General features: G+C 37.0%; 1 long non-coding RNA gene across 1 annotated transcript; it reads right to left on the bottom strand.

Annotated features, from left to right (window-relative positions):
- Positions 1–698: 698 nt before the first annotated feature.
- LOC122719356 lies at positions 699–14,550 on the bottom strand. Its single transcript, XR_006347566.1, has 4 exons — positions 14,486–14,550; positions 14,225–14,387; positions 2,966–3,418; positions 699–2,577 (listed from the first exon to the last, which is right to left on the bottom strand). It is a non-coding gene; the product is annotated as an uncharacterized LOC122719356 (long non-coding RNA).
- Positions 14,551–15,149: the final 599 nt, after the last annotated feature.

Here is a 15,149-nt window from a genome sequence, read left to right as displayed (position 1 = left end):
ATAGGAAATGTATGGAGTTGTTCGAGATGTTTGCGAGATATACACTTGAAAAAAGTACGTGGATAAACGTGTCATATGTCACAATATTTCTTTTTAATGTAGAAAGTTTTTAAAAGTTCAATCAATTCGTTTAAATCGTTTATTTTTGATGATGGATTATTAATTATTTCTTGAATATTTTAAGAAATAATTTGATCTATTGATTTGATCGTTTAAATTGTATCCATTTAGAACCAATAATACGATTTCCACTTGAATGAAAAATATGTTAGAGGCAGCACAATATGCGACATATGTTGGATAATTAAAGAGACAGATACAGAAAGAAATCAAAGAAATCAAGAATGTCGTGTTTCAAGTTTCACGCATGATTACCTACAATTTAAAAAAGATTGGAAGTTTTCAACGTTTATATCATAACGTTATCATAACCCACGCATACGATTTCGACATTACCATATAAATGTATATAACTTTAAGATTAAATATACTAAATTATATTTTTCGATATATATTACGACTTAAAATATCGATTTAATTTATTTAATAAGTTATGGAATAACTTGAAATTTAGATAAAACTTAAGAAAGTGCTTTAAAGCACTTTCATACTCATATCAACAGTATATGAAAATCCTTTTAAATTAGATTTGAAATAATCTGAATTATCGTTAAAATATTCAATTTAGATTTAGTGTCTCTTTTTTTTTTTTTTTTTTTTTACTTGAAATCATTTCGATATTCTTTCTAAATCATGATTATTCCCAATCTCAAATCACCTTATCACGAATCGTTGCACATAATTCGTTTAACACAAACGTTCTAAAATTTCACGTTATCATGGAAAGAATGATAAATCACGACGAGCGCAACGCGGAAATTATATTCCATTCCATCGACACTTCTGCCCTCGATTCTGCTATCCGGTTCATGTATCAACGTGTTACAAACAACGTGTTACAAACATGTCGTACTCGGAATCGACGCGATTATGCGGCCTCGATCGGCGTCCCGATGGATTTCGTACCGATGCACTTATCGCAATCATGCCCACCGAATCCTGTGTCGGTTATTTGCCTTTCGAAATTGCAACCCGGTTCGCAAAATTGCCATAAACCGGCAACACCTGCCCTCACGTACCGTGAATCGAGTTGCATTTCGCCGAGTCGCTGCAATTCCCCCCACGATGATGTATTACGTATCCGCTTTTCGAATGACCCTGCTGGATAATCGATATAGTTAGGGAGAAGGCAATCTTTTGCTGGAATATCCGATTACGATGATGGATGTTGTTTTCGCGAAGAAGCGAACGGAAGAATACGAGAATAATACAATAGCAGTGTGAAAAATCTAGATCTGAATGTGACGGATGTGTGACAAAAAAAAAAAATGATATGATTCGATAATTTGTCCAATAACAGCTTGACTTTTAACATTTTACGCGCAATAAGATTATCTTTGTAAGTACGCACTTCACAATTCAACTTCAAGTTTCAAGTTTCAGGTTTCAGGTTAATGTAGAAAATAAAATATACAGAAAAATTCAATGAAATATTCAAATTATATTGGAATATTGATATCAATCAATGTATCAAGTCTGAACTGTTTTTCGTTTGGTAAAATTTTCTCGATAAAAGAAACAAAATTATTTTTCAATTTCATATTAAAAAAACACGAGGATTTTAATAATCGTGCGTTTCCAAGTAACGTGTCATTCACATCTCGTCTATTTCTCTCCGCCTCGATTAAATAAGAATCCGCCTTTATATAATATACATTCCAAAGCAATGAACGCTTACGCGGCTCCCGATAATCGTAATCCACTTTACGTTTAATACGTAAATTTACGTTGACTGTAATATCAGGCAGAATAAAGCGACTGATATTTCCAAACATTTAATATTCAAATCTGTTCCGCCGTGGCTGCCGATACGCAAACAACATCTTGCCAACATTTTTAAAGAGATCAAAAGAGATAAGATAATCGAAATCCTTCCAGTGCGATAATCGCTAAATATCGTGGCAACGATTAATTTAAAATTTCTACACAATATTCCAATAAATACTAATCTTATTATTACGTTCCGCTAGATGCTCTCTCTTCATTTTGCGATCGTCGAGGAAGGGTCGATTGTTTCGACCCCAGCGATCTAACCGATAAAAAAAAAAAAACGGCCGGTGAACGTAATTCAGAAATCAGGACTTCCTAATTGCCGCGACGGTGGCAATCCAGGTGGCAAAAAAGAAATGCAGGAAAGAACGATCACTGGAACGGTTCCGGCAAAAAGACTTGTTGCTTCGGGCGAGGGTCCGCCGCCGCCCCGATTGTGTAAATCTCCTCATTTGGAATGCGGTACATTATTCTCGAGGGGGCCCTAAGCAAGCAGCTTCTTTAACCGAGGGATTCGCTTCGTGACGGGCGAAATTTAATTGGTCTTCTTGCTGGCTGCGCCCTCTCGTGTCCACGAAATCCTTAATAATCCTGTGACGGGTCTCGGAATCGAAAACAACAGGTGAGCAGTGTGAAGACGTTCGAACAGGTGAAACCGCCATCGTCTCTCGTTATTTCGTTTCCTAACTGCAAATTAAAAGAATCCACCGATAAATACGAAATATATTATGGAAATACAGATGGCGACATATTCGCCCAATTGATCGTTTCATCGTTACGATGTGTTACGATGTAAATTGATAAAAATCGTTGATAAACGGTTAAGTAAATAAAGAATAATTATCGCGTGAAGATATCCTTAAAAATCCATCTAAGAAGCGATAAAAAATTAAAAGTTAAAAAATTAAGCGATCAAACTTCACGAAGCCAAATTCCTTTAGAGGTTATAAATTATACTTATTAAAAATTAATTGATTAACCTTTCCAAATTCTTTTAGAGGTTATAAATTATTCTTATACTAATTACTTAAAGTGGAAACGAAATGTTTTCCCAAACAAGATATAATGTACTGACCTGTTTCATCCAAAAATAAATGACATGCATGCAACGATACGTGGGCAAATACATCGTTAATGCTACATCCGTAAATACGTCAAATTGATTTATATAAGTTTTTTTCTTTCTTTACATTCAACTTTCCTTATCTCGTGTTGCGTTCAAGATCTGATTTCTCCTCTTCGTATTGTTACAGATTTCCGAGACACACATCCGCTTAGATTCCACGACTTTATCCAAACAAAGATGTCTCTTCACTCGAGGCTGACCGAAAGTGTTGCGCGCGCGCAGTCGCGATTGCGCCCGTGCCGAGGCGTGGACACATTGCGCGTTGGATACAGTGTGTATCGGATAGATAGCGCAGCAGATGGACAACCTTGGATCAGGACTATGGCCCGCGCATCTCATTGACACCGATAAACCATCGCTTTTTCTTCTTTGTCGGGCCGCTTTTCTTCTTTGGAATCGGACCTGTATTCGATAATTGCTTGTTAGCATTATATTTATATATGCTGGTTGTTAAACACAAAGTATACCTCGATGAACATCTGACGACAAACACGTACAACATTTTACATTTTATTTGTTGGGGATATATCACCGGTTTAATTTCTTTCTTATTAATAAATAATTTTATGCGTTTAAAATGTACTCGTAAGTAATACGATGCATAAGCAGGTGGATTGAATTGGAATTATAAAATAACAAAGTCATTGAAATCAATTGTGAAAAGAAATTTACATATTTCAAGTGAAAATTTGAAACGTGTAAAAGGGAAGATAACAAGGATCGAGTTAAGTAGATAAGAATTTTTTTTTTTATATATATTTAAAACAGGGAGCCTTGGGAGAAACAGGTCCTGCAAAGTAGAATCTACATAAGCGATTGGTTCGCTATTTTTTACATGGCGAGAATTATATCTGAAAAAAATTTTCAGATATTAAGTCATAAATGATTTTTACGTTCGGGATGCATTTTAGTTAATTTACAATCTCGTGGCATATATATATATAGAGGAGCTAAACAGGTTATTTAAAACAGGTAATTCTTTGTTATATCTTATTGAACAACAACGTCTAACAAACCTTGTTACACGACCTATGAAAATTCATATTAAGCAAACTGTGTAAATAATTGCATTAGCTGAATACACTAATACTTGAAGGCAAATATTTTTGATATTCTGTATTGATTAAAGACCAATTTCCATGTTCTCATAACATATTTTGTATCTTTTTAATCGAGTGTTACACTTGAATCAAATTCGTTTTTCGTTTTTTACATATCGATGAAATCCGTTCTAAAATATATCGAAAAGTTTACGTACGTACACTTATATTGAATTTACTGTGTGTTTTTCATCTAATTAAAGTCAATGTTTATTTTACTTTAACAGAATTTAAAATATTGGAAATAATTCTTTAATTTGAAAATTACAATCGAAATTATCTTTTTTTTTTTTTTTTTTAATCCTAAAAAATACGTATGCCAACAAATTCATACAAATTCACAAAAATGTTACTTTTAAAATGTTTGTAAAATTAATCAAATATACAAAATTAATATTTCTACTTCGAAATTCAATAAAATTCTGCTTTTCTGAAGCGAAAAATATCATAGAAGATTAAACATACCTATCAAATTAAACCAATATTTTATATTTCGAGAATATTGTTTGTTCTAGAATCATCGAGGTATAAACAGTGGGAAACACTTTTAACGTGGCCTTGAACGATCCGGCAAACTATGTAGAATAAGCAGTAGCTATTTTGCACTGCTGGAAGCAGTGCTGATTCTCCTCTTTAATCGATTCTACGTTCACGCAATGGATTCTCGACTTGTTTAAATATGGAGAACAAGAAGAAATTACAGGGAGGGGGTTGGGACAAGAAAATATGATCGAGCGCTATGATAAACTCTTCCACAACCATTGAACGTACGTACGTACTCCTTCGTTCTGTCAGAGATTATATAGTCCCTTTCGATCAATGGTTTCACCCTGTCTATGCTTGAAACAGTTACAACGGATTAATACAAGACAGAGTTTCACCTCTTGCACTGCGCACGCATGCTTATTATAATGCTTCACGCTGACAGTGTACACTTATCTTATTAATAGAAGCGGAGGTGAACGAACGTTTTTCTTTCTTTTTTATTTTTTTTTTTTTTTTTTGCATTCGATCGAATAACTTTCTATATGCTCACCAGATTTACCGTAATTCTTCTCGATCAAATGCATTCCACGAAACACGTGTACAAAAAAAAACCTTAACAATTTTAATCGTTTAATTATAGAAGCAGGATGATTAAAACCTCGCAAAGGATAAACTCATCAGCCTAAAGCTACTCGTTTCAAAATTCCTAGTTAATATTATCCTCGTCAACATGTTGTACAACATGTATCGACGATTTCCTCTTGGTACGAAGCAAAACTATGTCTATAAATTGGAAAACCTATCTACTAAACGTCCTCCGACACCCAAAAATCTCTCCTTTATCTCGTTAACTTCTATCTACCGTGCGCGCGCAAATACAATAATCGCACGCACGAGTATCCTCGAGTACGCAAAGAGTACTAAAAGGGAATCGCCACGAGCGATAGCCTCCCGTGGCGACAACGTTGTAGGCAGAGGCTATGATTGATATAAATTAGCGTTCACGATGCCACACACGTACATATACACACATACACACACACACAGATCCAAACGCAGGAGGAGACGAGCTCGATCATTTCTGCCCCGGCTAAACCCCGCTTCGATCCTCTCTCGTCTCTCTGGATCCACCACTCCCTCGATCGGTATCCATCCATGGCAGCTGCGCCTCCGCGTTGCAATTTCGGGATCTCAATTAACGATAATTGGCGGCTACCGTGGCCGGCCGAATCATTCGCATAAAATCGCTGTCCGTTTGCTCGATCAGCGGCAACAACAGCCATTTCCTTTAAAACCTATATCGAGAGGGAGATTGGCAACAATGTTGATGTTTCAGGGTGGAACGATCGACCGGTTCGAAAGGTGCATAATACGATTGTAAATTGAGGAAAGGAATTTGAAGGAATTTTATATATGCATTAAATTAGTCGATTGTGTATTATTATTATTAACCTCACTCTGCTCAATTTATCCAAAAAAGAATCTACGAATTTTCTCAACGTATTATCTGCATATCCAAAATCTAATCTGTTCGTTCTTTTCCAGCGTGCCGGACGAACCGGCAGTCGATTCGTGGCGAAAGGAACAAACGAACGGGCGATCCTCGGAACGAAGGGAATAACGAACGCAACGCAGCGTGTACAGGTATAGCAGGCCGCCTATACGATGCAGCAATCTAGCCGCGTTGATTAGAGTCGTATGTAGAATCGAGAACCGGATTCCAAGAACCTGTTTCCATGTTCACGTAAGATCCCCGGAGTAATCGACTGACGGATCGGCGACCGTTCGAGTCACCGACCCCGACCGACCGAGACGCCGCTCGCTCGATCCCTCCGCGAGGCCCACCGGCCTCGGTGATCGTCGACAGAGTCGTCGTCCCGACGACGGCCTCCTCTTCCTCCTTTGTGCGCGCATTCCTGCGGGACACCCGTTCCTTCCTATGTACGCGGAGTCTACGTACGTTCCACGTTCCATCTTCGACTCGAGAGATTTCTGTGTAGAGGTTTTACGAGAGTAAACGCTGTACGCTTGGTGTGAATATATGTGCTTGGGAGGAGGATAAGAGGTTGGCGCGTGGGTGGAAGCGTTTGGGGGTCGTTTTGAGGTTTTGTATAGAGGGAGGGATTGATGGAAGGGTGCTGACGGAAGGGTGATGGGGTTAGAGGTGTTTGGTTTTTCTTGGTTCGACGTTAGGATATATTGGATAACGTGTTTCTCCAATTTTTGGAATTTTTTCTCTTTGAAATTTTCAAGCGTTTAACGTGTTGTGAATGATGAAAGAAAAAAGAAAAGAGTATGTTGTATATTGAGGTATAATAACGTTTGAGGTTATCACGTTTTAAATCTCGTAACGTGAAAAAATCGATTCATGGAAACTGTCTGAAAAGAGTTGTGAAAGAAAAAGGAAAGAAAGAAGAAAAAACCGCGTTTGATCGCGTACGCGTTAATGAAAACGTGTTCCCTGGTAGATCTAAAAACAAAAATGGCCGTTCGAGAGGGCGCTCCAGTTCACTGGTCAATTTAACAAACGTCCACTTAAATGCGAAACGGAATCTACCCGTCCCCATCGAAGAACGTTGTCTCTTTTTGCCCGTTTCATTACACACGCGTTCGAAACGAGTGGTCTCCTGCAACAGACCGCTACCAACTAATAGATTTTCATTATTTTAAGCCGTAATATAATCCGCAATTACCGCCAGAGTCACGGCAGGTATACACGTATCTGCGACTACGTGCAAATATGTGGTGGCGAGCCGCTGCAGGCCGCTTTTCAAAAGGCGACACACTCGTCCCCTTGCAACCGGGCCTCCTCTATTAATAGTCCTTCGTTAAACGTATAATGCTTGAATTAACGGCCATTTCTGTCCCAAGTCCTGGCTTTATCATCCGCGATTTATGCAATGCTTCCCGCGGCTGCCTCAACAGGTTGGCTATCGGAGTATCCTTGGTGATTATAGTGTCTTTGATTGGGTTTATTTTTCTCTCTCTCTCTCTTCTCTTTTTATTTATTTATTTTTTTTATTTTTTATGATAACTGAAGAGTTGTTTTACGTGTTTCAGTAATCGTGTCCGAGGTGTGAATTAGTGGCGAATATTGGTGCTTGTGTTATGTTATGTACCTCGGTTGTGACGAATTGACAGGAAACGGATTAATTGGATTCTTTGATATCTGGAGTTGATTGGAGCTTTTTTATGATCGTTGTGTCCATGTTTTCATTTGTTTGTTGGTTTTCCTTTTTAAATTAATGCTTCGAAGAGGACGTAGAGGGTGATTTATAGGTTTGAAAGAACACTTTATTTATTTTAGGAAACTATTAATGTTTATCGAAATGATGAAGGATAGTTGCATAAGTCTTTGAATGATATGATATTTCTTTGATTTCAGTTTCAGATAGATTTATAATGTGTACATTGAAATGAAGAGAAGCAATACAATTGCAAATTAAAAATTATATTATTGAAATATGAAATTTGAATTTGAGATATTTTAGAGAATCATTTAATACATCATGTATAATTTGTATGCGCGAAGCTGATGACTTTGCAACAGCTTATAACTTTTTAGGTGAGGTTACATAACTTTTACAACTCATTCTAACATCATAAGCACTTATGCAATTATTAAAGGTGGTATTCAACGTTTGCAACTGCAAAAAAAGACATTATTAGTTAATAATAACTTGTACAAACTTTTTATACAAGAATTTCCTGCTTATATAATCGGATTCCTAACAATACAACCCTTTAACATTTCCTCAATTAGTGATCAGGTACAAATTATTTTGCTGATTTATTCACAAAAGTAAAAAAAAAAAAAAAAAAAAATACCGATCATCACAATTCATCTTTCAACGTGTAAAATCCATTCCATTACCAGCAATTACATCACCGTAAAAACATCTGGTTCACCAGGTCAAAGCCTCCAACCTTCTCACCTCGGGATCCCTTTCCATTCAACTGTTCCATCAAACCATACGTGTACTTCATTTCAAAAAGTTCTTCTATAAGGTATAGAAAATTCTTCTTTATTTTTTTCTCGTACTTCCATGCGAACAGTGAAACTTTCATTCCTTTTATTTCATTTCTTTCAATCTTTATTCCATTTATTTCCTTCTCTTTTTTCTTGATCTTCTCTCACTGTATATAAAGCTTGAATATTAAAAATCCAGAATATTTTGAATATCTCTCTCTCTCTCTCTCTCTCTCTTTCTCTTGACATCATTATATTATCTCCATATTTTTAATATTTTTTAAAATTTCTTCTCATTCTTTTCATGCTCAACGAAATCTTAAATTTCACTCGATAACAATCCGGAACAACTTGGTAACAAATTGATATTATTATCCCTGTACACGATGCGTCCTGTTACTCGATAAGCCAGGATAACATCCACAGAAAATAGATTAAAATTCATATCGATGCAATCTCGATTCGAAATCTGAAAGATCGATAGGTCCATCCCGTCTCGATTCTCGATCGTTGACTAGTTGATCGGCACTATTCGAGTGTTCCTGTGTTTCGTACTTAACAGTCTTAAGATCTTCGCGCGATTATCTCGCGGCGAGATCTGCTTCTGGATCGACCGATCGGTAACGAGAACACCGATAATACCACGTCCCTCTCTATCTATGGTTCCAGGGAGAAAAAAAAAAAAAAAAAAGAAAAAAAACATTCCAGCCTGCTGCTAACCACTCTGGAATCCTATTAATAGAGCCACTCGCCAGGCGTTTATTTACACCCGTAGGTTCCCGCCTAGATCCACCACGACCAGTCTATTAAATAGTGATGGTCGTCCAATATTATCTGAACATAAGCCGCTTATCCCGTGGGAGGGTGTTAATTAATTTTTTTCCTATCCGCGTCCGCGTAAACACGTCGAGAATCGATCTCTCGTTGGTGCTTGGCTTCCTGGCTGGGAAGACAGGCCGGTGTTACACTCTTGCTAATGCGCGGCAAAAACAGCGGCGCGAGATAACGCTGTGTGTTAGTAAATCTAGGCGAGTTTTATCTCGGGAGGGGGGAAGGGAGAAGAGGAGGGGGGGGGAAAAAAGTGAAAAGAACGAAATTCCTCGCGATATTTGTCTGGTCGAGGCCTGATAACGTCGAGTAACCGCCGTTAGATCGGTGTGTGTCGTTTCAAGGATCTGTTTTGCACGGCCGTTTTGCACGTACTTTGCACGGCCTTCTAGGAGTGGGTACAGTGTGCGGTAACGGGATCGTTGAAATGGTATGTGCGGGGGAGAGAAATGTGAACAGTTGTGAATAAATTGAGCAGTTGGGAATGTTGGTTGCTGGAGTAGGAAAATCACTTCATTATCGCGGTGGTGAGAACGGTTGGTTTCGTGAGGTTTTTTATTTTAGATATTAATAATTATGTCAAGTGATCCTTGACCTCCGTCTAATAATTTTATTAATTGTATCTTATAATGAATTTTTTTTTCTTCTTTTAATTTGTTTTGTTTGATGTTTAAAGAAGAATTTTCACTTCGTATTAAAAAAAAAAAAAATCTTGGAATAAGTTATCAAAAGGAAAAGTTAAATCTCTTACTATATAAAAGTGAATGTATAATACGAGGAGGATGAGTAGGATATTCGTTTTCCCTTCATATGATTCCACTTTTTAATTAACAGAAAACATTCGACTTGTTAAGAGAAGCGTTTTATTGCCCCCACAAAGCATTCTTTAATCGGAACTCTCGTAAAATCAATTCACCGTATAAAAAGACCACTCGATTCGACCGTATGCACTTCACTAAATATTGAAAGGAAAAAGTTGAAAGACAAGGAAAGTGTTATGTCCATAACACCCGTCACTCTGAACGGATCCGATTTCCCAACAATCTTCCATTCGTGTATCGATCGAACAAATTCTGGAATCAATAAAAGCATTTCAAGAAACATTTTCCCTTTCATATCGATAAAAACTTTCCATTCAAATCGCGTTACACAGGAGACGTCTTTTTCACTTCATTCACTTTTCCATCCAATTTTCGAGACAAAAGACAATCCTTGAACGAATCATGCGTATACAATCAATTGAAGATCCCCCCATGCGAGAAGCAAATACAATTTTACCATATAATACATTCTCCACGTTCAATTGACGGTTTCCACGTGACTCGTCCGCCATCGAAGAACCGCGTGGCGCGCGATCTCGCGGCGGCTGGAATAATAATCGGCTTTTAACGCGTGTCGTGGTGCCACTGAACGCCACCGTCCAACCTCGGGATCTTATTATGACGGTATTCCATCGTTTCGACGCTCGATGAATAAACTCGTTGTCCCCTTCCATTTCGAGCGATCTTCCTTTTCTTCTTCGCAAAGAAACGAGAGTGACGAAAAACGGCGAAGAAGAAGAAGAAGAAGAAGAAGAAGGAAGAGCAAAGAGAAAAGACGAGAAAAGTAATGAAAGAAAGAGGACGAGTGCAGGAGGTGGAGAAGGTGGAGGTAGGTGGAAATAAAGGTGGCCCTCTGAGACTGGTCGCCGGAAGAGAGAAGCTCCGACGGACCTCAGTCTTCGGTACTTATCTTCCCCTCGCAATCGGTGCAATATATTCAGGGTGCAAAGCGTCGTTGTCGTTCGGTGAATGGACGTTTTCACTTAAAGTCGCGTTCACTCGGCTCGGACAAAGGGATCATTACCCGAGCACCGGGTTCAGGAGAAAGCGAGCACGCCGTGGCGGACACTTAAATACGCGGAATTCACGCCCCGATCACGTGAATACGGAAGCGCCGCGCCACGTTGACAAAGCGCACCCCGTGCCCCACCGAGCGCCCCCCCAATTAAGGTAGCCCAATTCCGAAATACCTCTACGCGCCCCTCCATCTTCCCTCTCCCGCTTTTTTCCGCGCGCACAGAAACGCACGACGTTCACGTTCAGCCCGGGACACGGAGAAAAAGCGCGCCGCTTTGTCATTGCGCCGCCTTAATTAAGACGCGCGCGTTCTCCGAACTTCTTCGTAGTCACCGGTAACTTCTTCTTGTTTCTTATTATGCCGTTCTTCTCGGCAGTTTCTCTCTCTCCCGACGAAACGTAGAAAATGAAGATACGATCTCTCGAAGAGGCTACCGGTTCGATCGGTGAGGTTAGATTTATCGGCGTGCCGAGCAGGCTCGATAGATGGCGCTGGGGATCACCTGCTATTCTTACGATAAATGGTCGAGGTTAGTTCATTAGTCACAGGGATAATGGATCCATTAAAGGATGTTGCGAATATTTGACGATGAATTAAAATGTTTGATATTGAGGCGTAATAGTGAAATCATGGGAAATTGCAATGATGGATAGGGAGAAATACTTGGAAAAGTGAATCTTGAGCAATCAGAAATTAAATGTATATGAAATAGCGATTAAATTCGCGTAAGATGTTATTAAAGGGAAAATTTGCGAGTAAATCAATCAAAGCTGGATACCAAGCATTAACTAATACATCATGAGATTGTTACCACATGAATAAATTTCACAATAATCGTTATTTATAATTTTTTTAATTAATTAAGGCGGTGCAATTTAAAAAAAAATATATATATAACTCCTCTGTTTGTCATTATATACAATTTATCATATTTTCATCCTAACGTTGTTAAAAAGATGAAAAAATATTTAAAATTCCATTCTCACGAATTATTTTTTTGCTTTCAGCATAATTTAATATCACGAAGTTATATCATTAAGTAAAATAGAATGTTTTTTTTAAAGATATTTATCAAAGAAATTGTTCACAGTCTCATTAATGATATTTCGTCCCTACGCCATACTAAATATTTATTAATCAAGAAAATAACTGAACGCATTCACTTCAATAATACTTTTATGAAAAAAAATCTGAAATTATTAATTTACTTCTTAAGCCTTGCACAAACTAATCATGAGAAGAAATGATATTGGAAGAATTTTTAAAAAATTTAAATTTGAATACCAAACATGCACAATGCATTATTGCCAATCAACGAATTTCAATAATCGTGTTTTCAAATAGAATTCCACGATGTATCAACGTGAAGAATATTCTTAGATCCCAGAAGAAATTATTCACGTAGACGAAGAGATCTCTTTCAGACATTCTCTGACACATGTGTTCAGGTATACACAAAACAGGTATCCAACAAACAAACAAGAGTTGAAGTGCAATGATGACGTTTGTAAGATCCTTTGCAATTTCCTTTGATGTCAAATTTCTTATTACACATCACAATGCTATCTTGGAACGGTATAAGTTTGAATCTTTTCGCGAGTCTCAATTTATCTTCTCCATTGCAACAGAGCTGCTACTCGTTCTTGTTTCGGTAGGTGCCCGCTACGTACGATAAATTAATATTACGGAGAATATATTTCAGGCGAGGATGTGTCGCAACAGACAGTTTAACTCGAGAGAATATTGTGAAACGTAATTCCTGCGTATAAGAGGAACAGCGAGCATATTGTATTATACGAACATGTTTTTGAAGCGTGTCGTGTGATTACAAATGACTAATTGTATTCGGTTGTACTAGTTGATGGCTGTCTCTTTGATATTCTTTGTTGACAGATTCAGACACACGTATGTTTCAACATCTATAGAAAATAACACTGGGTGTTGATTAGATGTTTTAGAAAGGCGACAAATTGGTGGTATATTCTCTTCAGCAGATTGAATTGAAGAAAAAATTGTAGATGAGAACAGGATTTTCATAAAAAAATTTCAATTATTAAATCTTGTAAGTGTAAACATGAAATAATAAATTATTATAATGCTGAAAAGGGACAATACAGAAACAACTATAAGGAAAGTATTTCCTTATTTTGTTTAATGATATTTATAGATGAGATATATCTGACTAAATATTGTTTAAATATTGTCTATTTTTGTATTGAATCTATATATCAGAAATAATAAATCAAATTTACATTCTTTCAAAGAAAATTATAACTTTATATATTAAAAATAAAGCACTCAAATATTCATGTACATTTTTTATTAAAAATGCCTTATGAAATAAGAAATTGTTAATGTAATTAATAATTTGGAACAATAATTATAATATAAAGGAACACAAAATGATCAATTATTATATACAAATCTGAAAAAAGACAATGCAAAAACAATTGATATTTACAAAATCATGTGATATTTTGGTACAATTATATTATGCTAAATATGAATGTTTATTTTTGCATTGATATTATTAAAAGCAATAAATCAGAATTATATTGTATTATATTCTTTTTAAGAACATTTTAGCTTTATAAAATAGTTTATAAAGCTAAGCAAATTACTAAACAAGCTATTCTTTTAAATATCCAAATATTATACTTTAGATGTCTTGTGAGATAAAAAATTTTCAATTATTCAATCTGCCAAATAATCTAAGACAATAATTACAGCATAAATAAAAACAGAATGATCAATTATTATTAGTATAAGCTTGGAAAGAAACAATGTACAAGCAACTTTCTTTCTAAGATTATTGATATTTATAGATACATCCTAAATATGATCTATTTTTATTGGATCTATCAGAAATAATAACTCAAATATACAAATACATATTATTTTTCAAGAAAATCCTTTATACAATATCCTAAAAGCCAACTAACTTAACCTAACCTCAAATATACAAATATTTTATCTTAGACTTACTTGCAGATTATCTATCTTGAATATCCAAATATTCCAATTTGCATTTTCTTTTCCCACAAATACGATTCCAAAAAAGACACATTAAAACTATAACAGGCAGGATAATCTTTAACGAAGGATGCACCTTCGCGCAGCCATTACACTCTGCCTGCTGTTTCCCACACTGAAAAGGCAACCGCGAATCGAATTAATCTCCTGTACTGCGTAATTAACATTATACGTTTGCACGATTACGTGTGACGGGCAGCACGCTATTATTACCTTTTAGACGGTAATCGCGTGATCATTCGCGATATCTCATCGAACGAATAAAACCTGCACTCCTTGTCAATGAACGGTGACACACACGCACACTAACGCAACCCCGGCTATTGGCGCATTTCTAATTGGCCACCCGTGGCAATACGGTGTCCCACAAGTCTCCTTTGAAATGTGTATTCTATCTCCTGTCCGGGCGATGTCGCTACGAACGAACGAGTTGATAGGTCAACGGTTGATCAAGTGGTACGTCGCGGTATACACGCAGGGTATCGCCTTGAAATCGATGCGTGTATTCAATTTGCTGTCAGTGGTCATCCATTAACATTTAGCCGCGCATTCCCTGATTGCCGGGGACGTGAAAATAAATGGTAATTTCGCCTGGGTATTAATTTCTCCCTTCTCTGTAAGAGCAGTGCGATTTCGTGGATGCGGGTGCGTATAAGCGGCGTTCAATCTCTCAAATTATAGAAACCGCAAGCTGATCTATGAACCGAGTTTCAACGTACAAGCGGAAGCCATGATTCCCTTTATTCTTCCCGCGGATAACGAGACGAAGATGTAATAGAGTTACGCTTCGAGTTGGTAGTGTACACGCGAAACTTGATGGAAAGTTACAAAGGTATGATGAGAATGAGCATTATGTTGGTAGGATTTGATGACAGAG

Source organism: Apis laboriosa, unplaced genomic scaffold, assembly GCF_014066325.1.
Source record: "Apis laboriosa isolate Shangri-la unplaced genomic scaffold, ASM1406632v1 scaffold74_cov149, whole genome shotgun sequence".
Taxonomy (NCBI): Eukaryota; Metazoa; Arthropoda; class Insecta; order Hymenoptera; family Apidae; genus Apis; species Apis laboriosa.
Note: the sequence above shows the minus strand (reverse complement) of the source record. Positions and strands in the feature narration are given on the sequence as shown.